General features: G+C 37.9%; 1 protein-coding gene across 4 annotated transcripts in view; it reads left to right on the top strand.

The window, feature by feature from the left end:
* Nucleotides 1–679: 679 nt before the first annotated feature.
* TAB3 (TGF-beta activated kinase 1 (MAP3K7) binding protein 3) overlaps nucleotides 680–22,420 on the top strand; it is a 63,937-nt gene continuing 42,196 nt past the window's right edge. For 3 of the 4 annotated variants that reach the window (XM_012756919.2, XM_012756918.2, XM_012756917.2), the window contains exons 1-2: nucleotides 680–821; nucleotides 19,576–19,678. The gene's annotated coding sequence lies outside the window, so the exon portion shown is untranslated. The remainder of the gene's footprint in view (nucleotides 822–19,575; nucleotides 19,679–22,420) is intronic. The other variant, XM_075999433.1, reaches the window with a different exon arrangement.

Below are 22,420 nucleotides of genomic sequence, written 5' to 3'. Positions count from 1 at the left end.
CATACAGCAAGCTCTTGATCGATAACGTGAACCCACAACAGGATTAAGAAGGGGTAGCTGAGGCTTTGCAAACAAAACTTGGAGACAGCGCAGATAGGGACAAGCAAAGGGTTGGAGGACTCCCGGGGACGCAAAAGTGTGTTGGTGTTGGTCATTCCTGCGGAATGACCAAGCCTTAAGGGACTCCTATCACTTTGACACCAGGTCCTGCCAAGCCCTTCACCTGGTTTCACTCCCGACTCCTCCGCCCGGCTTCTCTAGAGGAAACAGGTGAAACTTGGAAAACTGGGTCCTACTTGAGGAGCTGTTCTGGGCATGCGTTATCCCCTGCGCGCGCAGGCGCAGCTACATTTCTCAGAACTGGAACTGCCCATTTCCGATATGGGGAGTGTTTGTTCATGCTACCCTACTTTATCACCTTTCCTGTGAGCCCTCGCCCTCCTGTTCCTGTGGGGGAAACCTCGCGAGATCGCCCTAGTCAGTCCCCGGCGGAGCCATCTTTGTGCCTGGCGAGCGCCGGCGCCGGACGGAAGCCCTGAAGCCGGAGTTTGCTTGCCAAGCTCTCACCGAGACCGGATCCAGGAAATACGAGGCGGGCTCGGTGGGAGGGACGCACTGAGGGAGGAGGGAGGGAAGGGGGCGGCGGCGGCGGCGGCGGCGGCGGCGGCGGTGGCTCCTCCTTACACCGGATCCCGGCCCTGCGCTGCGCGCACCCGAGGGGGGTCGGGCGGGGAAGCGGCGCCGGCCCAGACCCCCCGCGGGAGCAGGCGACTGGCGTGAGGACAAGGTGGCGGCTGCGGACGGAGAGCAGTGGCCGCCGGGTGAGTGTCCGCGAGGAGGACCGGCACCTGCCCGGGCCGGAGCGTCGGGGGTGCCCGCGGGACCGTCCCGGTGACGCTGCGCCTGGGACTGTGGGCGTGTGAGCGACTGCGAGTATTCCAGGGGTTCGGCTCGGCCTGGGGCTGCGGCGGACACCGAGAACTGCGGGGCTGTTGGAGGTCTGCGCAGGGCCTGGCGAGTCCGCGCCCGCCCCGGACGCCCTGGGAGGCCGAGGGGAGAGGGAGTGGCCGGGGTGGGGTGGCGTCTTGGTTGGCCTTCGCCCCCCCTCCAACGAAGGGGATGATGCCCTTCCTCGCCGGACTCTGGGCTTTGCGAAGAGTGAGCCTCTGTGGACGGGCTTTAAGCCCCAGCAAGGTGTTTGGGGATAAGGACTAGCAGCACCAAGGTTGGGGCTATTGAGGGTGTTGACAGATGTGGAGAAGGTTAGTGGTAATATAGTAAGAATTGTTGTAGAAGAGGTTTGCAAATGATGTTGGTAGGTGTTGAGTGAGGAGAAAACATTGTCTGCGTTCGTTTAAGAAGATCACATAAGTCCTTTAAGGTCCAGCAACAAATTAGAGTTATTCCCAGTTGGAGTTCTGTAGTTTACTGCCGTGTGCCAGCTTATAAGATGCATAAAAACAGGATTTGAGGTGTAGGGACAAGGTGCGGTATAAAGTAAGCTGCGTATAAAATCAAAAGTTCGTACTGTTGGTGTGTTAAAATATAAAGCATTTCTGTCTTGACTGAACGTAACTTATTTAAATTCTTTAAGAAAACTTGCCACCTTTGGGCCAGACAGGACTTGTCAGTTTGATATGTTCTTCAGTGACGTTTGTCAATCAGACAGTAATTTTGGAATATAATATATTTACTTCTGGTTTGTAAGAGAACAAGAATGAATGGGGAAAAAAACCGATGTGACAAACTGAGCTTCCTTTGCACACTTTTTCATTTTGGAAGGATAAGAGGAATTACTTTTTTGCTTTAGGAATGATTTGCAATAGTACAGAGAACATATTGTAAGAAGAAAGAAACATTTTGATCAAGAAAGGGTTTTTGAGATGAGAGTTTAATTTTGCAGTGTTAAATTGTAAATGTACCATTACCATGTTAAGTTTTGTGATTGTGTCTTTTTATGAACACTGGAAGAATGCAAGCATATACATATATATAACTTTAAATCATTGTGTGATGTGGATTTTTACAACTTTAGGGACCTCCTCCCTATTTGCTTACAACTAGCTTAATCGAGAAAGTTAGACTTCAGTGAAGGTTAATATTAAATATGTGATTTTCATCTTTACATCTACAGAACATCTATGTTCAGTCACCCTGAACTTTCTTTCGTAAACATACGAAATAAACATATTTTGTATATGTAACATAAACATATTTCGTATATGTAACATAAACAGTCAAATAAACATATTTGATGCAGTCTTCTCCTTAATTATAGAACCATGTTGTGTACACTTTGGGTTGGAGCAAACAGAGCTAATGTTGATTATATTTGGGCACTGGGCTTGGTGGGCAATGGGCTTGGTGGGCAATGTACATTTGCATTTAATCCTCATAGCTACCCTGTGCTAATGATAACATTATTCCTGTTGCACAGATAACAACACTAACCTCCAGTATTCTTCAGTAACTTCCCTGAGGAGGTGATATAGCTGGTAAATTGCAAAGCTAGAACTCAGACTCATGCTTGTTTGATTCTAGAGCATGTATTCTTTCTACCGTACTCTGCATAAGTTTATGTGCTGACTGATAAACATTTTATGAAAATGAACATTTTTGTTACAAAGAAACCTTTCAGTTCTGTTGGTTATCTTGAAAGCTTTCAGTGTCCTTGACTCAAGATAATCTCTTTTTTTTTTCTTTTCGGATGTGTCCATTTTCTAGCCCGAGGTAACAATTGAGCAGAACTCTGCTGATCTGTAAAGATTCCTAATAGCTGATAGTGACCTGTCTGAGATTCAGATGTTTTCAGTAACTTTGCCTCCTGTTTCAGCATGCCCAGATACTTCAAAGATCAAATATTTTGTTTATTCTGGTCCTGAATAATACTTCAAATTACATTATTAAAATAAAATAGCAACTGTTTATAGGGGTTTGAATTTGCTTTATCAGAGCTTGGAGGTGGTATATACATACACTTCTCCAGCAAGTGGAGTATTTGACAGCCGACCCTGTTTTCTTTTTAATTTGGTTTGAAGGTTTTGAACCCTGTTCGTGGTTTGCAGAAAATACAGCAGCTATTATGGAATCCAGTGTAGTCTCCTGTGGGGCTAGAGACTAAAATTTAGCCTTTCACAGATTCCCAGGCAGTATCTGAGATGTTAGTAAACAGCAGGAACATCTTGCCATGGTCATTTTTGTCTCCCACTGGTCTCTGCTGTGGCATCTCTGATGCACCGCTGAGTCTGCCATCCTGGCCCTTATCCTTGCTTAAGAGAAAGGCTCTACATCTGGATAGAGTTCAGCTGGAAGAACAGCTGCAGAAATCAGGGGGAAAAAGATGCTAAATGTCTGGCACTCATACCCTATTAGGTGTTTTTGGTCAGGTTTACCTGTCTAATTAATTGTCTCTGGCTGGAAGTTCTAGAAAAGTTACTGTGAAATTTGGGATTTGCTGTTCCATCTTTTAAGAAGTAAATTGTTTCAGGGCCTTCAGTTAAGTAGTCATATTTTCATGGAAACGGAAAAAGAAGTCTTGTGTTCCTCAGTATACAACAGCATGTGTGTGTGTGATGTGGATTGTGGGACTGTATTTTAAATAATACCATGGAGTCTTGACGGGCAATCTTTGGTCTGAACGAACAAATTTTTGATTATAATTAATACTCCCAAGAGAGATTTAAATACACTTCCTTGTGAAGATAATTACTCATGGTATTTGAGCTACTAGGGTGAAAACAATTCACAAATGATAATGTAACTCAGTATTTACCAAGTTAAAAAAAAGCCTTTCTGAAATGATTTATATTTCCACTATATAAAGATGAAAACACCAGGAATGTCTCATGTATTTAGAAGTTTATTTTCATACCTTCTGCATAATAAACTTTAAATTAATACCATGGTCACAGATATTTGTCTAAAAGTAAAATGGACCTGATGAAATATTTGGAACTGCTAAACTGAATTAATGCAAAATAACATTTATTATAGTTGAATTCATTGACAGTTCTATTAATTTATTTGTCCAACTCTCCAATATCCTGCTTCCCACCCTGCTTGAAATTTCTCTCCTTCCTTTCTGTCCTCTCTGATGCTATTTTACCATTATCTGGAGCCTTCCATTAGTTCTCAGTTGACACTGAAGTCTTTGACAGGGTGGACACTCACAAGGAGGGTGCCAAAACTCTTCCAGTTCACTCTGCTTTCCTGAATTCCTGTGCTTTAGGAGGTCAAGAGGGCTGCAAAGAAAACCCTTTAACCTACTCCATTCTATTTGGAAAAGGAGAATGAGAATAGCCAGGGTGAGGGAGGCAGTGTGGAGACCCTTCTAAGGTTTCTCTTTGTCTTCTCCTTCCCTCTTCTTAGACATCAAGGAGGGAAGTTTGTAAAAGCCTATGTGCTGCAGGAACAGGCACTGTTTTCTTATCTTCTTCAGCAAGCCTCCTGCCCCGGCCACACACACTTTTTCCTTGCTTTCAACTGCCGTCTCACCCTCCATCCTTCTCACCCAAGGAGATCTTGCCTGCTTCATCCCTGATCTTCCCACCCAGCTCTGCCTTTTTGCTCTGGTTCCTGCCTTTACTCCTGCTCTGCCTTGATCATATAGAAGCCAAGGCCTATGGTCCTAGGGAAGCTCAGGTTCTCAGTTGGGAAGGGAAGATTTCCTTTTTCTATTTCCAGACTTGAATGGGGCAGGGGTAGTTGCTGTTATCCTAAGTTGGAATGCTCAATGGCTTTTCTCATAGAAACATTGCCCCGCAGGTTCTGTGTTTCGTTTTACTTCTGTAACCTTATGGACCTATAGGCTTTTGTGGGCTGGCTTGGAAACCTAGCACATTGATCATTGTTACCAGGAAATGCAAGTCGTGAGGTTCAAATAGATGATTTAAAATATCAGCTTGTGCTCCAGAAATTGTTGGGGGTTGCCTGCTTTTTGTTAATTACTCAGAGATGGTAGGTAGTATACCTTTAGCTATCCAAAATTAGATTTGTTATGTGAATCAGATGGCTTTTTTAAATGTTCATCATTATAAAGCAGATCTTAGAGTGTTGAAAGAACAGAGTTTTGGTTTGTCATAAAGGGAAAATCTTGTTTCTACCATTTCTTGCTGCTGATTTGAAACTTTTCAAAGGTATTCAACCTCTTTCAGTTATTTTGCCCTCATTTACTTAGTGATAAACATGGACAGTGTGTTTGTTTTACCTGAAGATTTTATTTTTTAAAGGCGGGGTCTCGCTGTGTTGCCCAGGTTGGTCTCAAACTCCTGGGCTCAAGCTGTCCTCCCACCTTAGCCTCCCATAGTGCTGGGATTACAGGCATGAGCCTCCACACCCAGCCACCTGAAGATTTTAAAATATTTATTAGTCTGTTGATGTTACATCCTGTTACCACTGTTTGTGGTGTTCAAACAAGTGAGGGATTTCAAAGTGATAAAAGCACAGCTAAATACATTTTAAATTTGTTCTCCATAAATGTGTTCAGCCTTAGTTTGGTTGAAGGAAATATTCCTAATAAAAGTCAAGATAGATCCCTTTTTTTGGGTCTCCAAACCACTCTTTTGTTTGAAAAATGAATTTGGGTAAGCATGCTCTGTTCATTTTAAGAGTTATCAGATTATTTCATTACAGTGAGCAGTGGTTAAAAACATAATCTCTAGGGGTAAAATGCTCAGATGTTCAGATTTTCTGACACTAGCTTTGTATCAGATAAACAAATTGCTTAATCTCTGACCTGTTTCCTCATTTTTGAAATGGGGATAATGTGGTATCTACCTCATGTGAGTATTAAGTGAGCTAGAGGCTGTGTATCAGATTTAAAACTTGCCTAGCAATGGTAAATGCTCAAAAAGAGTTCTTATTATTACATTGTCATCGTCATTGCTTCTACTGTTACTACTTTAGCTATCTTCTGAGATGCTACCCCTTCTGTTCTAGGGGTGGGGGCATAAAAGATATATTTGTTTACTTGGTAGTAATTTTTTAATGCAGAGCTTATTGAGGGAGCCAGGGAGAGCAGTATATTAACTGCTAGATACATCCACAATTGGTCATAGTGCAGGAAATCCATAGAATATTAAGCTAATTTTTTTTCAATAACACCATTCCTATCATGTTAGGTATAAAGAGCTATACCACTTTAATATGTCAATGGAAAAGAATCCAAACTCTGTAACATAATTTAAGGAAGTTTATTCTGAGCTGAATACATGCGACCTTGGCCCTGAGAGCCATGCCCAAGAAGCCTTGAGCAAGTAATCTCACTGTGATTGGCTTACAGTTTGGTTTTATACATTTCAGGGAGACAGAAATTCCATGTAAAATCATAAATCAATACTTGGAAGGTATACATCATTGGTTTTGCCCAAAAAGGCAGGACATCTCAAAGTGGCGTTTTGAGGTTATAGGTGAGTTTAAAGATTCTTTGATTTGTAATTAAAGAAATGAAGCTTTGTCTAAAGGCTTGGAATGTTTTAAAATAAGGTAAGAAGTCTGTTGATCAGAGACAAGCCACTGAACATATACTGGATGTATGCTCAGACTCAAGTGATCTGTTAAGTATATTGATGACCTGCAGGTGTGGTATAAACTTTGCATTGTATAGCTTTAGGCTTGTTAATGGGTTCTAAAGGATATCTCCAAGAAGGAAGGGGGGCATGACCAGACATGTCCGACCTCGCTTCTCATGGCAAGCATCTCAGTTTTAGGGTATTTCTGGAGTCCCCTTGGCTAAGAGGGGGTCCATTTAGTCAGCTGGGAGGGGGCATAAGATTTTAGTTCACAGATATATGAGCACAACTGTATTGTTTGTGTAACTGCGATGTCTTTATTAAAATTTAATTATGGCGTCTGTAAGGCTAGAGTCTTTGTAAAGGGAGCCTCTATTTCTAAAAAGTCCATTTATAAGACTTTTTTTTTTAATCAACACCATTTTTCCACAAAAGAGTGTCAAGTACGGTGTTCAGAGTCCCAGGCCGGGCCAGCATATCTGAATTTGAATACTTTTAGTGCTATAAAAACTAACTTCTATGTATAACAGAGTGTCAGCAGGAACTTGCACTGAGTGCATCAGGTACCAGAAGATTATGAACACAAACTTGCAGATAGGGCGGCAGGGTTATCTTCCTTTATAGTCTTAGCAGAGACTCCCAAGCCTTGGGAAGAGGCCTTTCTTCACCGGCGGAGGCTTAGGAGAGGGTGAGTAGTGGAGACTTGTCTCTAGAAGGCAGGAACTTTCTCCTGGCTTGTCTCCTCAAAAGGCTGTATGGTATAGTGGTAAAGAGCATGGACTATTCACCCAGAGTGCTTGCCTTCAAATCTCTGTTCTGTTACTTAAAGAACTCATCTGTAAAATGAAAAATACAAGTAGTGCCTCTTTTATAGGGTACTTGGAAGATTAAATGTGTTAGTACCGCTAAAGCACTTAAAACAGCACCTGGCTCCTAGGTGAGTTCGTAAGAAATGATATGTATTTTTTATTATTAAGCTTCACTGTTTTAGGACCTCTAGAATACCCTTTTCTACTTGGCTGTTCACTGCCCACATCTTTTGTACTAAATAGGATTCTTCTCTTCCCTGTCCACTTGAGGAATTGTTTCAGGCTTTTCATTTTCATTCCTGCCTAAAGTATTTTTTTGAGACTTTTTTGGAGTTTATTTTATTTTGTAATGTTGGAGAAATAGGTGGCATTTAAAGAGACCCTTCTGTGAACCCATTCCATCCCTCATTTACCTTATGTGGATGGAGATATATCATATCACTTGAAGATACATATTGATTGTGGGCATTTGATTGGTCAGAATTGAGGTACAAATTTCTCAACTTTTGTACATTTTTGCTAAGTCATTTCTTTTTAAACTTTTTATTTTGGAATAACTTTCAACTTACAATAAATTGCAAAGATAGTACAGCATTCCCCTATAGCCTTCACCAAGATATACATAACCCTGGTACATTTGTCCAAACTAAGACATTAACATTGGTACATTATTATTAGCTGTACTGCAGATTTTATTCCATTTTACCGGTTTTCCACTAATATTCTTTTTTTGTTCCAGGATACCATGTTGCATGTAATTGTTAAATCATTTTTAATTATCTGTGTTTATATCATTGAGACCTCCAGTTCTTTAGTGATTAAGTTTCCGTGGCTATAAAACCATTTTCTGATTTACTTTTAAATTTTCTCCAGGTCCTCAAAGGCCAGGTGTTTCCTCTAGGGATGGCAAGTCCATGGCTGCATCTTGGCACTGAACTTTATAGTTTGAAATAAAAGGAGAGAGTCTTGTGATAGTGGAAAGAACACTATGGTGATAGAGTGGAAGCTAAAGCGTTTCTGTAATTTAAAACTATGTGTTCATGGGACTAAAAGGGTTGTTTTATGTACTGTTCACTTTTGATGGATTTGACTTCAAAATGACATTCACTCTTCCTTTTAAAAATGTTAAGCATACTTATTCTTGGGTATAGAAGCTAATTGGAATGAATTGGAGAATTTAATTTTTTTGGTACTTGTCACAGTTATGATTGATTTAATAAGAAATTAATATTAAGTTAGTATAATTTCAGTAATTTAGCACATTCATTTGTTTATATGCACTTCTAGAAAATCTTTGGTTTCAATTTTGGTCACAATTGATTTTTTTAAAGTCTTTTTCAGGGAAACCATATGTAAATAGGTGCCATTGTTATTTTAAATTATCACACACATTCTTAAGTTTGGTGTAAAAGTCATTTAGTGTAAACAGAAAGTTATCTGTTAGGCTGCACATCATGAACTTTACTTTTAAAAAGTCTTATCTTTTCTGCCACAGAAATAGCTTTTGGCTATTAGTCATGGATGGCAAAGAAATTAATTTTGAGTTGTTTGGGTGAAAATGTTTCCGTTGAATATAGTGTGTATTGAGGGACACTGCCAGTAAACAAACTCTCTTGGAAGGTGGAAATCCCCTAGAAGTTACAGAAAATTGGGAGGGGGTGAACTTAATTAAATAACTTGGACTGTTTATACTTATTCAGAGCTTCTTATGACCTTGGACAAATCACCCAACTTCAAAGGATCTTGGTTTCCTCATTTGTAAAATTGGGGGTTCAACTAGATGTGTGAATCTCTTTGTTAGTTAATTCCTAAGATTTAAAAACCGTGTTTACCAAAAACCTACAAGATTAAGTTGCTTGTCTGAGATCTTTAAGAATCAACACTCCTCACTAAATCTAGACGTGTCAGTTTATCCTGTTGGATTCAAATAGTTTCATACCAATGTTACTATAAGTTTGAGAGTTGCTAGTTGATTTGACACCACCTCCATTAATATTTACGGTAACTAGCATATTGCTTTTAAAGTTTTTGTTATTTGATTTTGTGCTTTGACTTGAAGCAATGAACTTCAAACTTTTTTGCTCTTATATTTCCTAAACAATTTTGAAAACTAGACTCCTTCACACTTAGAAAAAACCAAAAAACCTTTTACTGAAATTTAATATGCAGAAAGTATACATTATTGGTAGTGAACAACTGCATTTTCACCAACTGAGCACACTTGTGTACCAGCACCCAGATCAAGAAATTGAACATCACCAGCAACTTAGAAGTCCCCCTTTGTACTCCCTTGTGATCTCTTACCACTCTACCCCTCAACCATTTTCCTAACTTTTAACACTACAGATTAGTTTTTGCTGACTTTTATGCTTTATGTAAATGGAATCGTACTGTACACTTTTGTGTCTGACTTTTTTTATGCAACTGTGTGAATGTGAGATGTATCTATATTGTATGTAGTTGTAGACTATTCATTCTCATTACTGTATACTATTCCATTATGTCAATATATTATTCTATTGTAGATAGTTATGTAGGTAGATCTCAGTTTTTAGAAAATGTCTTTGTGACCTCAAGTAGGCAAATATCTTAAACAAGACTTATCAATGATAGTTATTTCTTTTAGAGTTCAGACTAAAGAAGGAATGGAAGAACTGGTTTATTGAAATATGAGCATTTAAATGTTAATATGTACTTAAAACCTTTTACTTTGTAAATCTCAGGAAGAGTGTCAGTATTCGTAACTAAATCTTTCAAGTAACTGAGGTTTATGCTTTCATAAGTATTTTGGGTGGAATTCCTTCAAAAATGTGTTGTATTCCTTGTCTTTTTTGGTTGTTGATTTGTAGGAGTTCTTTATTATATGCTGGAAATGAACTCTTGCTGGTTGCAAATGTCATCTCCCACTGTATGGCATGCTTTTTCTTTTTCATTTTTAATGTGTCTTTTGATATGTCAAAGTTCTTGGTTTTATTGTAGTCAGTATCTTCCTTTATATTTAAACTAGGCATCAAGTTCAGTTTAAAATATCTTTTCCTATCCCATGGTTTTGAAGATATTCACCTTCATCTTCTAGAAGCCTAATTGTTTTAGCTTTCACCTATAGATCTAGCATCTATCTGAAATTGATTTTTTTGTATCATGTGAGGTATAGGGGACAGTATTATTTTTTTTTCCATATGGATAGCTAATTGTTTCAGCACACTGTCTTTTCCCTACTCTTTTCAGGAATCAAATGTCCATGTGTCTGTGGTTCTGTTTCTGTGCTCTCTGTTCTGTTCCATTGGTCTGTTTGTCTCTCCTTGTACTGATACCACATTATCTTGTTTATTATAGCTTTGTCATAAATCTTGATTTTCAGTAGAACGAGTTGTTCTACCTCGTTGTCCTTGGGAAGCATCTTGGCTATTCTTGGCTCTTTGCACATTTATTTGATTTTAGTATCATCTTGTCATTTTCCACACACAAACTTACTTTGATTGGAATTGCATGGAATCTCTAGAGCAATTTGAGGAGAATTGACATCTTTGTTGTTTTCTAGTTCATGAACATATGCTACTCCGTTTATTTAGGTCCTCTTTAATTCTCTCAATAATGTTTTATGATTTTCTCCAGAAAGTCGTTCACAGCTTTTGAGAATTTTATTCCTAGATATTTGATATTTTCTGATACTGTAAATGTTTGTAGACTTTGTTTTTATATTGACCTTGTATCTAGCAGTTGTATTAAACTTTTATTACTGTCAGTCATGCATCTTTAGAATCTTTTACTATGTATTCAATCTTATCTGCAAATAAAGAAAATTTTGTTCCTTCCTTTCAAAATATTACACTTCTTTGTTGACTAGTACTTTGATTATAATATTGAATAGAAGTGGTAATAGTGGGCACCATTGTTTTGTTCCTTTTCTCAAAGGGAAAACTTTCAACATTTCTCTACAATATGTTTGCTTAATTTTTTTCTAGATATTATCAGATTAAGGAAATTTCATTCTGTTCTTAGTTTGTTGGGAGCTTGTATCATGAATGGATATTGTATTTTATCAAATGTTTTTCCTACTGTTAATATAACCATATGATTTTATTCCTCGAAGCAAATTATATTGATTGATTTCCTCAGGCTAAATCAGCTTTGCAGTTCAGGAATAAACCCCGCTTGGTCAGTAGCACATTTTGCTTTTATTTTATTTTGGAATCTTGGTTCATGAGTGAGATTGGCCTCTAATTTTGTGTTCTTGTACTGTCCTTGTCAGGTTTTAGGAGCCTTATAAAATGAGTTAAGGAATATACCTGCTTTTTTAATTCTCTGGAAGAGTTTAGGTTAAGGTTGGTTTCATTTCTTCTTTAAATGCATGATAGAATTGAGCAGTGAAGCCACTTAGGCCTAGCCTTAGTTACAGATCAAGTTTTTAAAATAATAGCTTTCTTCAGGTTTTTCTATTTAATATCTGCTTTTATATTTATTATTTTTCAAAATTTCTTTAGGGATTATTTTGCTCTTTTTCTAACTTCTTGAGATGGGTAGTTAGGTATTAATTTATACTTTATTTCCTTCCTAACATATGCATTTAAAACTGCACATTTCACTTTCAAGTATTGCTTTACCTGTATCTCCCATAATTTTTGATATGTAATATTTTCATTATTAATTTTGCAACATTTTCTAATTTCCACTAATTTCTTTGATCCATGGTTTTTTTTTAAAGTGTATTTTTTAATTTCCAGTGACATGGGAATTTTCTTTCTTTTCTCTTTTCTTTCTTTTCCTTTTTCTTTTCCTTCTTTTCTTTCCTGTTTTCTTTCTTTTCTTTTCTTTCTTTCTTTATTTTTTTGGTAGAGTCTTGCTCTGTCACCGGGATAGAGTGCAGTGATGTCATCATAACTCACTGCAACCTCAACCTCCTGGGCTCAAGTGATCCTCTTACCTCAGCCTCCTGAGTAGCTGGTACTACAAGCATGCACCACAAGGCCTGGCTAATTTTTCTATTTTTAGTAGAGACAGGGTTTCACTCTTGGTCAGGCTGTTCTCAAACTCCTGAGCTCAGGGTCTCGGCCTCCCGGAGTGCTGGGATTCCTGGGGTGAGCCACTGCATCTGGCCTATGTATTTTTTTTTTAAATTAGTTTCTGGCTTTATCACATTTTCCTTAGAGAACTTTCTTTGAGTGATTTTAGTATTTTAAAATGTCCTGAGACTTTATGGCTCAGCATGTGGTCAGTTTTTGTAAATATGTAAGCACTTGTAAAACATTCATTCTGTAACTGTTGGATATAGCATTCTATAAATGCACATTGAGATCAACTGTGTTAATTGTATCTCTGTGCCTACTGATTTTCTTTGTCTGCTTATTCTTGCAACTACTGAGAAAGATAATCTTATTAATAAAATCTGCCACCATAATACTGATGTGTGTCTATTCCTCCTAGTAGTTTTGTTAGCTTTTTTGCTTTATGTATAATTTGAGGCCACGTTTTCAAATGCATGTTCCGTTGTTCCAGTGAATTAAGCATTTATCATTATGAAGTGACTCTTTAGTGGTGCTTTTTCCTTGTCTATTTTGTCTGAAATTAATATAGCTATACCATCTTTGTTTTGGCCAATGTTCGCATGATATATATTTTTCTATCCTTTTACTTTTTTTTTTTAAAAGAAGCAGGGTCTCATGTTGCCCAGGCTGGTTTCGAACTCCTGGGTTCAAGCATTCCTACTGCCTTCACCTCCCAAAGTGCTAGGATTACAGGGGTGAGCCACTGTGCCTGGCCTACCTTTTTACTTTTAGCCTATCTGCATTTTTATTTTTTAGTTGGGTCTCTTGAAAGCAGCATATATTTGTAGAATTTCTTTTTTGTTAACCCATTCTGATAATTGTTTTCTTTTTGGAATACTTAATTCATTTATATTTAATATAACTACTGATATTTTTGGATTAAGTATAGCATCACATTTTTGTTCCACCAGCTCTGTATTTCTTTTTCTCCTATTCTCTTTATCTCTTTGATTATTTTTGTATTAATTTTTTCTTTATTAGTTCAGATATCACATATTCATTTTTATTCTTTTTGTAATTAACCTAGTGTTTGCAGCATGTGGCCTTCACTTATCAAAGTCTAATGTTAATTGATACTTTTACCTTCTTCTTTCCTGGTTGAAGCAAGAACATTAAAACATCTTAGTTGCATTTATCTACCTCCTGACATACATGCTATTGTTGTCCTGTAATGTAATTTTCTGTATATATTGCAACCCCCACGAGACATTATTTTATACAGGCAATGTTACTTTAGATTTTTTACATGCTTATTTAGGCTTTGATGATTCTTCATTCTTTTTTGCATCTGTGACCTTCCATCTTGGGCCAGTTTTCTTTTGCTTTATGTGTTCTTAGTGAGGGTTTACTCACTAAGATATGATATGAGCTCTTTTATTTGTCTGAGCCTGTATTTCAGTTTTATTCTTGAAGGATATTTTCTCCACAAGTTGGCAGTTTTTTTCTCTTCTTTGGAGATATACAGTCTTTCAGCTTCCATTTTTGTCATTGAGAATTAAGCTACCAGTCGAACAGTTGCTTCTTTGAAATAATCATTTCCCACTCAGGATGCTTTTCAATTTTCCTTTTTTTGTTGATTTGCAGCTAGGAATTCATTGATATTTTTAAATCTGTGATTTGACATCGTTCATCATTTTTGGAACATTTTCAAAAAATTTAGAACATTTATGCAGATATTGTCTCTGCCCTATTCTGTCTTTCTTCCTTCTGGGATGCCAATTAACTGTTGAATATTGGACCTTGTCATTGTATCCTCCATGTTTCTTACCCTCTCTTTATTCTGAGCTTTTTTTTCTTCCTGACCTATCATTTGATTCACTGTCTCAGCTGTGTCTATTGGCTTTTAAACCTGTTCATTGATTTCTTAATTTCAGTTTTTGCGTTTTTCAGTAACAGAATTACTCTGCTTCTTTAAAAAAAATCTGCTGTTTCCCTTTTAATGGTTTCTAGGTCATTGCCAAGATTTTTAAGTTTGTCTTTCATATCTTTGAACATAGTAAGCGTAATTTAAAATCTATGTCAATAATGCCAATACTTGGAGTCCCTATTAGTCTGTTTTTGGTGTTTGTTGTTTCTTTGGCTTTTGGTCATCTTCTCTTGTCTTCTCATGTGCCTGGTTGTCTTTAATTGTATGCTGGGCATTGTATTTGAAAACTTATTTGAGAAACCATTTGAGACCAAGGATTATATCTTTCACAAAGGGGGTGTGTATGTGTGTGTGTGCACGCGCACGTCTGCTTGAGAGAATCCAGTATTACTTAATCAAATGTCAGTTTTGGAGATTTTCCTGGGCCAACCCCATGACTCAAGGCCACATTGCTTTCAGTGTATAGACGATTAATTTCTCATTCGCCCTTATTTTTAAGGTGCAGCCCTTCAGGGTCCTAACCTGAAGGTGGGGGAAGAGGATTTTCCCTTTTGGCAATCTGACTTAATCAGGCTGTTGAATATGGTTTAACCTCTAGCTTCCTCTTCTCAATTTCTGGGCTCACTCCTCTGAATTCCAGTCTTTTCATGGATCTGAAAGCATTATCCTGTAAGCTCTTTGACCCTTTTAAGAAAGTCATTTCTTATATTTTGTTCAACTCTATTACTTGTCTTCAGTGGGAGGGTTGGTTCAAGTTACCTTAATGTGTGCCATAACTGAGATCGGAAGGTCTCTTGTTGGCTCTTTGTGGGCAGAATTTACTTACAAACGACAGTGACTGTTCATTTTTATCCAAGACTTCAGACTCAGCTCCTAGTTCTATTTAAGCTCTGTTTTATATAGCTGTACTCACTTGTATAATTATGTACTTTTTATAATTGAAAGGTTACATTTTCTGTGTGTGTGTGTGTGTGTGTAGATATAAGTAAATTACTTCTTGAATACTCAGCAATATTATAAGTCTCTTCAACCTTGGGCAATTTCTTGACCTTAACAATGGACAAGTTGATTGTATTTCCACTTCATCATAAAAATCATGTCTTGAATGACTCTGAGAATACGAAATCCTTAATTGCTATTGAAATTGGGATGTATAATATCAACTAATTTTTTTTCCCTCTTTCATGGAAAAGAATACTTTTCTAGTTACACTTTTACCATCACAACTTCTGTTGGTATAATATATAATGTAATATATATTCTGTGGATATGTTAATATATCTGCCATTGTGAAATAGAAAAAAAGGAGGCAGTTCTGCGAAGATTCCTAGGTTTGCTGTCTTATGAGAGCTATCATATAACCTAATGAAATGAACATACTGCTTTACCAAATACAAATTTTTTCCTTGTACGTAAATAAATTCCCACAGCAGCCATGTGAGGTAACTATGTGATAGTTAGGTGTGATATTAAGCAAAGGATTATGAAACAGGGCCTAAGAGAGGTTAAGTAACTTGTCTGTGGTCTCACACATGATGAATGGTGTGTGTTCTTTGTCTATTACTATTACATTTTGTTTCAGCTGTTGTAGCCAGTTAACTCTTGCCTATATAGATGCTCACTGACTTCCCATAAGTCATATAATTTCATGACCTCGTGACTTCTGTCCTGAAGATTGAGACAATTGCGAGATTATGCCTTCATATCCCATCTTCACTGCCCCCTACCCCACTCCATTTCTAGAGCATGGGCCCACCAGCTCTGGAATTTGCCAGCCTCTCTGCCCTGTTGGAAAGCTTGCTCTGTCACTAGTCCTTTCTCATCCCTATGTGTACAGTCCTTTTCCCTTTCTTTAGACATGCCTCAATTTTAAAAAAGATGCCTATTTTTTTTTTGAGATGCCTATTTTTTAAATAATCATTTGCCATCTTTCTTGTCACTCTGATGGTTAAACTCAAACTTCCCTATTAACTCCCTTACTGGATATCTTCTGTAAGCCTTCCTTTCTTGCTTCTCAAATCACTCTTGATGAAATCCTAGCCAAAATCTTGTTTGCTTCATCCTTCTGAATCTTATGGAAGGCAAAGAGTTTATCTGCCTCGTACTTCTTTCCTAGCAATAGAGGCAGTGCTCTTATACTTCTGGTGGTGATTCTGCTTCTGAATGTACCTCATATCTTGTTTTCAACATCGTTGTTTCGACATTCAATAACATTCTTGCTACTTGTTTGTAATGATAGCCTTGAACAATTATCTTACATTAGGTCTGTAAATGTCAAATGCCCTTGTTTATTTGTAGTATATTCAGTTAGGTGGTGTTCAATTAGCGCATGTTTTAGGGTATGAGCATGCCTTCTCAAATTTAGTATTGTTCCATTTCCTCTTCAGAGCTAATTTTTTTAATCTCTAAGGATTCTTTTCTTGAAAGTTCATTAGGTTTCTCCCCTGTTCTTCTTACAAATCTGTCATGATTTAAAACCAAAATTCTAAAAATTTCTTTAGGACATTTACATTTTTTCCCTTCCTTCTCTCTTAATCCAGCATCTTTTCTGTCGTCTACCTTGATTATTTTTCTTCAGTAAAATTGCTTTACCCAACCCTTCTCTCCTTTCTCTGAACTTCTTTGTTATCAGGATGCAGGGTATGTTTTTTTCCTTACTGGTTCAAGAGGAAGCTTTAGGACAGAGAGTGGGCTTCACACATTTATGCTTTATCACTTATTGCAGTTTTCAATAAATATTTAAAAATAATGGTTTTGGCTTTTTAAAGGTATTACCTCTGGACTGCCCTAAGAACCCCCTTAGTCATTTTATATCCCTGGCTGCTTTTTTCTATGCTCTGCACAAAATAATTAAAATCTCCATCTTTCAAGTATTATTTTGAATATATATATTTCCTCCTTAAAGGACTCCTCTTAGTGATTCCTAGTTGATTATTTTTAACTTTATTTGTGAACATTTCCAAATGTACATGAATGAAAAGTTCAGTGAACATGTGATGGTATAGTTATCAATGTTTTGCTGTATTTGTTTCATCTTTTCCCTACCCCTCTTTTTTGTTGAGAAAGCATATATAAGACATAATTTTACCCCTAATTAATATGTCTCTAAAACACATTTTCTTACATAACTGGAATTCCATTATCATATACAACATACCTAATAATAATTCCTTATTAGCATGTACAATACAGTTAACCCTTGAACAATGTGGGAGTTAGGGGTGCTGACCCCCCCACCCCTGCAACGCAGTTGAAATCCACATATAACTTTTGACTCCCCCCAAACTTAACTACTAATAGCCTGTTGACCAAAAGCCTTACTGATAACATGAACAGTCAATTAACATATATTATGTATGTTATATGTGTTATAATAAAGTAAGCTAGAGAAAAGAACATTAAAATCATAAGAGAAAATATATTTACTGTTCATTAAGTGGAAGTGGATCATCATAAAGGTCTTCATCCTTATCATTTACCTATTGAGTATGTTGAGGAAGAAGAAGAGGAGGGGTTGGTCTTGCTGTGTCAGGGGTGGCAGAGGGGGTAGAATGGAGGTCAGGAGAAACAGGCATACTCAGTGTGACTTTTATTGAAAAAAATCTGTGTGTTGGAACCTGTGCAGTTCAAACCTGTACTGTTCAAGGGTCAACTGTACTTAGTCCATGCTCAAGTTTCCCTAGTTGTCTAAAAATAATTCTTTTTTTTGATAGTTCCTTTGAAACAGGATCTACTCTTAAGTCTATCTTAATTCTCTTGTAATCTATAACAGTACCCTCTGCTTTTTTTCATGCTCAGAATGTCCCATTCTGATGGGGTATTATCTAACTTGTTCCTTTATTCTCTGTATTTCATATGGTCTGGAAATTAGATCTTTATGCTTAATTAGATTCAGAATGGAATTTTTTGGAGGAGTAGGCAAGAGTACTTGCTGTCACTTCATATTACATCACATCTGGAGGCACATAATGTCTGGTCATTTCAGCTTAAGTGTTGTGACAGTTGATAGGAGGTTCAAATGGTGACAGCTTGATCCTTTCGTGAAGCCCAACTTTTCACCTAATGCTTTTATCGTCCATTGATTACCAGTTCGTGAATTAGTTATGTAATTAAGGGTTGCAAAATTATGAATTTTCTAATTTGGTCACTTCTGGCATTATTCCCTGAAATTTTTCTATGTGGAAGAACTTTTTCCTCCTTCACTAGGGCTGTTTGGTCAATCTGAAATTTATAGTCACTTTTTGAGATGTTAAAATCCCCAATTGGAAGCCAGGTGAGCATGGTGGGCTCACACCTGTAATCCCAGCACTTTGGGAGGCCGAGGCGGGAGGATTGCTTGAGGCCAGGAGTTCGAGATCAGCTTGAGCAAAATAGTGAGACCCTGTCTCTAGAAAAAAAAAATTTTTAATTAGCCGACCATGGTGGTATGTGCCTGTATCCCAGCTACTCGGGAGGCTGAGGCAGGAGTTCAAGGTTATAATGAGCTATGCTTGGGCCACTGTACTCCAGCCTGGGTGACAGAGCAAGACCCTGTCTCTTAAAAAAAAAAAGTCCCTAATTGGGGAACCAAAAACTCTACTTTCTTCCTTAACAAAAATTCTTTTGTTATTTTACTAAGGCTTATGATAAAGCGATTTTCTTCCTTTTTGAGGAAGTTGAAGTTATTCCTGAAAGGTGGATTAGTGATTTCATGGGTTGGGTCATGGGGAGGGTCTCCCAGTTCTGAGTGAGTAGGTCTAATTCTATTGAGAACAGGTAACGTAGCAGGAAAAAAACAGAAGAAAAGACTATACATACCCCTTCACTGCTATAGGATTGCAGTAGGAGTATGGCGCTTGCTCCTTGTATGTTAATTTTAAAAGTTCCTCTCCTTTACCAGAGACTGAATCAGACTCACCATGGAGTCCTTTAAATTTTAAAGACCTATGGCCCTAAAAGGGCCTCAGCGCAGTTTAGTAATCAAATTCATTAAATTTTAATGACTAGTATATCTTGGGAAGCTGCAGGGACACCTGATGGTTTGCCAGGGATGCAACTAAAGCTCCTCTTGCTAGCTTTCTCTGAAGCCAAAATCTCAGGAAAGCTTTATTCCTCCCTTCTACTGTTGTGAGCTCTGCCTTAGGCAGTAGAGATGGCTGAGAGGGGAGAGTAGGGTGGCTCAGGCAGTCAGGAGAACTTTTTCTTAGTGTCAATTAAACATAAACTTCATTTACTGAAATTTCATGTAGTAAAATGGTGCATGCTTTTTCATGACCTTTTATTCATACGCTGTGTGACTTGCTCATACTGTCTTCTTTAAATATTTCACAGTTTGAATCTTACCTTTTTGGCCTTTCATTTTTTAGGACAGTGTCTTTAGCCTTTTCTTCAAGTGTTGCACCGTGAATTGTAGTGTGCCAAACTGGACAAGGTATCTTAGTTGAAGTTTCACCAGTTGAAAAATTGGAGGTAAGGAGTGTATTTCTTTCTTGAAAATGAATCTGTATTGCTGTTTACATCTTTACACCTCCCCCCATTTATAATCCCATGTCTTTTGTGCATTTAAGAGCAAAGATGAAAAGATAAAAGATGTCCAGGTGATTTCATGTGTTTAGGTTTAGGCCCTAAATCAGGACCCTAAGGAGCTACTATTAGCTGTTTAGCACTGGGAGTTACAAGTTCTTTGGACAATCCATTTGCTATTAGAAACCTCACCAGCGAATGGAAGGGTGATTAAACAGTTAAATTTGAATAAAAGGGGCTAAAGCCACCCAGGTGCCAGATCCCTAGGGTTAGAGCTGGTGGTGATTGAAAGACCTGCCTCAAGGAGTAACTAAATATGTGTAGATATGCAAATCTTCCAACTTCCTAGTTTTTATGATTTTTCTTATTCTCAAATCCATATTCAATAACTGAGTTGTACAGTTTGTAAACCTAGTATTATGAACCAATAATGGTACATTTTTTTAATGATATCATAGCCATAATTCTTGCTTTGAGTCATTGGTAGGTCTGTATAAAAAAAACTATATAACAGTATCAGCTTTGATTTCCTGATAGTTTATTTTTCCATCTTATGAAAATGTTACCACTTTTTTTTAACATCTGTCTCTTAGTATAATAACATATGTGAATGTGGTGTTGTGAATTAAACACTGGACGAGATGTTATAAGGCCTGTTTAATAATCTTGCCTTTTTAGCAAGTTTCTAAACCCTTTTAGCCTTCAGTTCTTTTACAAAACAAGGGTTTGCATTGGGGTTGAGTTCAGGGTTTCTCAGCTTCTGTACTATTGGCATCTTGCCCTGGATAATTCTTTTTTGTCAAGGGCTGTCTTGTGCACTGTAGGATATTCAGCAGCATCTCTAGCCTCTGCCCACAAGATGTCAATAGCACCTCTCCTTAGTATGACAACCAAAAAGGTGTCCAGACATCTCCAGACGTTCCTTGCAGGGCAAAATCGCTTCTGGTTGGGAATCACTGGGTTAGATGATGTGTAGGGTTCTTTCTAGTTTTAATTCTATTGTTTTTATTTTAAACAAAAACCTACTTTTTGCAATCTAGCTTAAAGGTCATCTCTTTCATGAAGCTTTCCCCAGCTCTCCTTCTCTTTGTCCTACCTTAATTGTTTCTTTTTCTGACTACTTCTTACTATAGAAATTAATTCCACTGTATTATAACTACCAGTGTGTTTCTCTCACTTTTCTCTTACTGCAACCTCAAACTCCTGGGCTCAACTGATCCTCCTGCCTCTGCTCCCTGAGTAGCTGGGACTCTAAGTTCAGATTTTATTAAATAAATGAACAATGGATTCAGGAATATTATCAGGTTAGAAATTGTTAAATAAATGATTATAAATGGCTTTTTTTTTTTTTTTTTTGAGACAGAGTCTCACTCTGTTGCCCAGGCTAGAGTGAGTGCTGTGGCGTCAGCCTAGCTTACAGCAATCTCAAACTCCTGGGCTAAAGCAATCCTGCTGCCTCAGCCTCCGGAGTAGCGGAGACTACAGGCATGTGCCACCATGCCCACCTAGTTTTTCTTATGTATTTTTAGTTGGCCAATTAATTTCTTTCTATTTTTTAGTAGAGACGAAGTCTTGCTCTTGCTTAGGCTGGTTTTGAACTCCTGACCTTGAACGACCCACCTGCCTCGGCCTCCCAGAGTGCTAGGATTATAGGCGTGAGCCACCAAAATGGCATTTTTGTTAATCTTTCAAACTCTTCCACTAGGAAATTCCCATAATGTGATCTTGAATTTCTGGATTAATGAGACTGATTTTTTTTCTTTTTTTAATCTTTTAGATGTAGTAGGAGGCAGGAGGCTCCTGTATATATGTGAAAGGAGCTACATGAACACATCTAGACTGCACTGGAAAGAAATAAAGTTACACAAAAATTCCTAATGTGAAGCTATTTCAGGCTGAGCATGGTGGTTCACGCCTATAATCCTAGCACTCTGGGAGGCTGAGATGGGGGGATCACTTGAGGTCAGGAGTTCGAGACCAGCCTGAGCAAGAGCAAGAGCGAGACCCCGTCTCTACTAAAACCAGAAAATTTAGCCGGGCATGGTGGTTTGTGCCTGTAAGTCCCAGCTACTCGGGAGGCTGAGGCAGGAGGATTGCTTGAGCACAGGAGTTTGAGGGTGCTGTGAGCTAGGCTGGTGCCATGGCACTCTAGCCCCAGGCAACAGAGTGAGGGGTGAGACTCTGTCTCAAAAAAAAAAAAAAAAAGCTATTTCAGCTTTCATATCCAAAGGTTTCTCAAATAACTCCATTTTATTAATCAATTAGAAAGCTTCCGTCTGTTCAGAAAAAAAGTAAAAAGGAAAGGTAGAAAATACTTCTTACATAACCTAAATACCTCACCATTTTCCAAGTTAGTATTTCTCAAAGAAACCCACAGTAAAAAATACATTTTAATCATGATCTAATACATATGTGCATACCTGAAACAAGTGTTGTGGTTTTTTTGTTTGTTCTTGAGACAGAGTCTTACTCTATCACCCCAGGTAGATAGAGTGCAGTGGCATCATCATAGCTCACTGCAACCTCAAACTCCTGGCTTCAAGTGATCCTCCTGTTTCAGCCCCCTGAGTAGCTGAGACTACCTGTATATACCACCACTCCTGGCTAATTTTTTCTATTTTTTGTAGAGACGGGAGTCTCATTTTTGCTAAGGCTAGTCTCAAACTTCTGACCTCAAGGGATCCTCCC

Source organism: Microcebus murinus, chromosome X, assembly GCF_040939455.1.
Source record: "Microcebus murinus isolate Inina chromosome X, M.murinus_Inina_mat1.0, whole genome shotgun sequence".
Taxonomy (NCBI): domain Eukaryota; kingdom Metazoa; phylum Chordata; class Mammalia; order Primates; family Cheirogaleidae; genus Microcebus; species Microcebus murinus.
The sequence above is the reverse complement of the archived record's forward strand: the minus strand, read 5'-3'. Positions and strand labels throughout refer to the sequence as shown.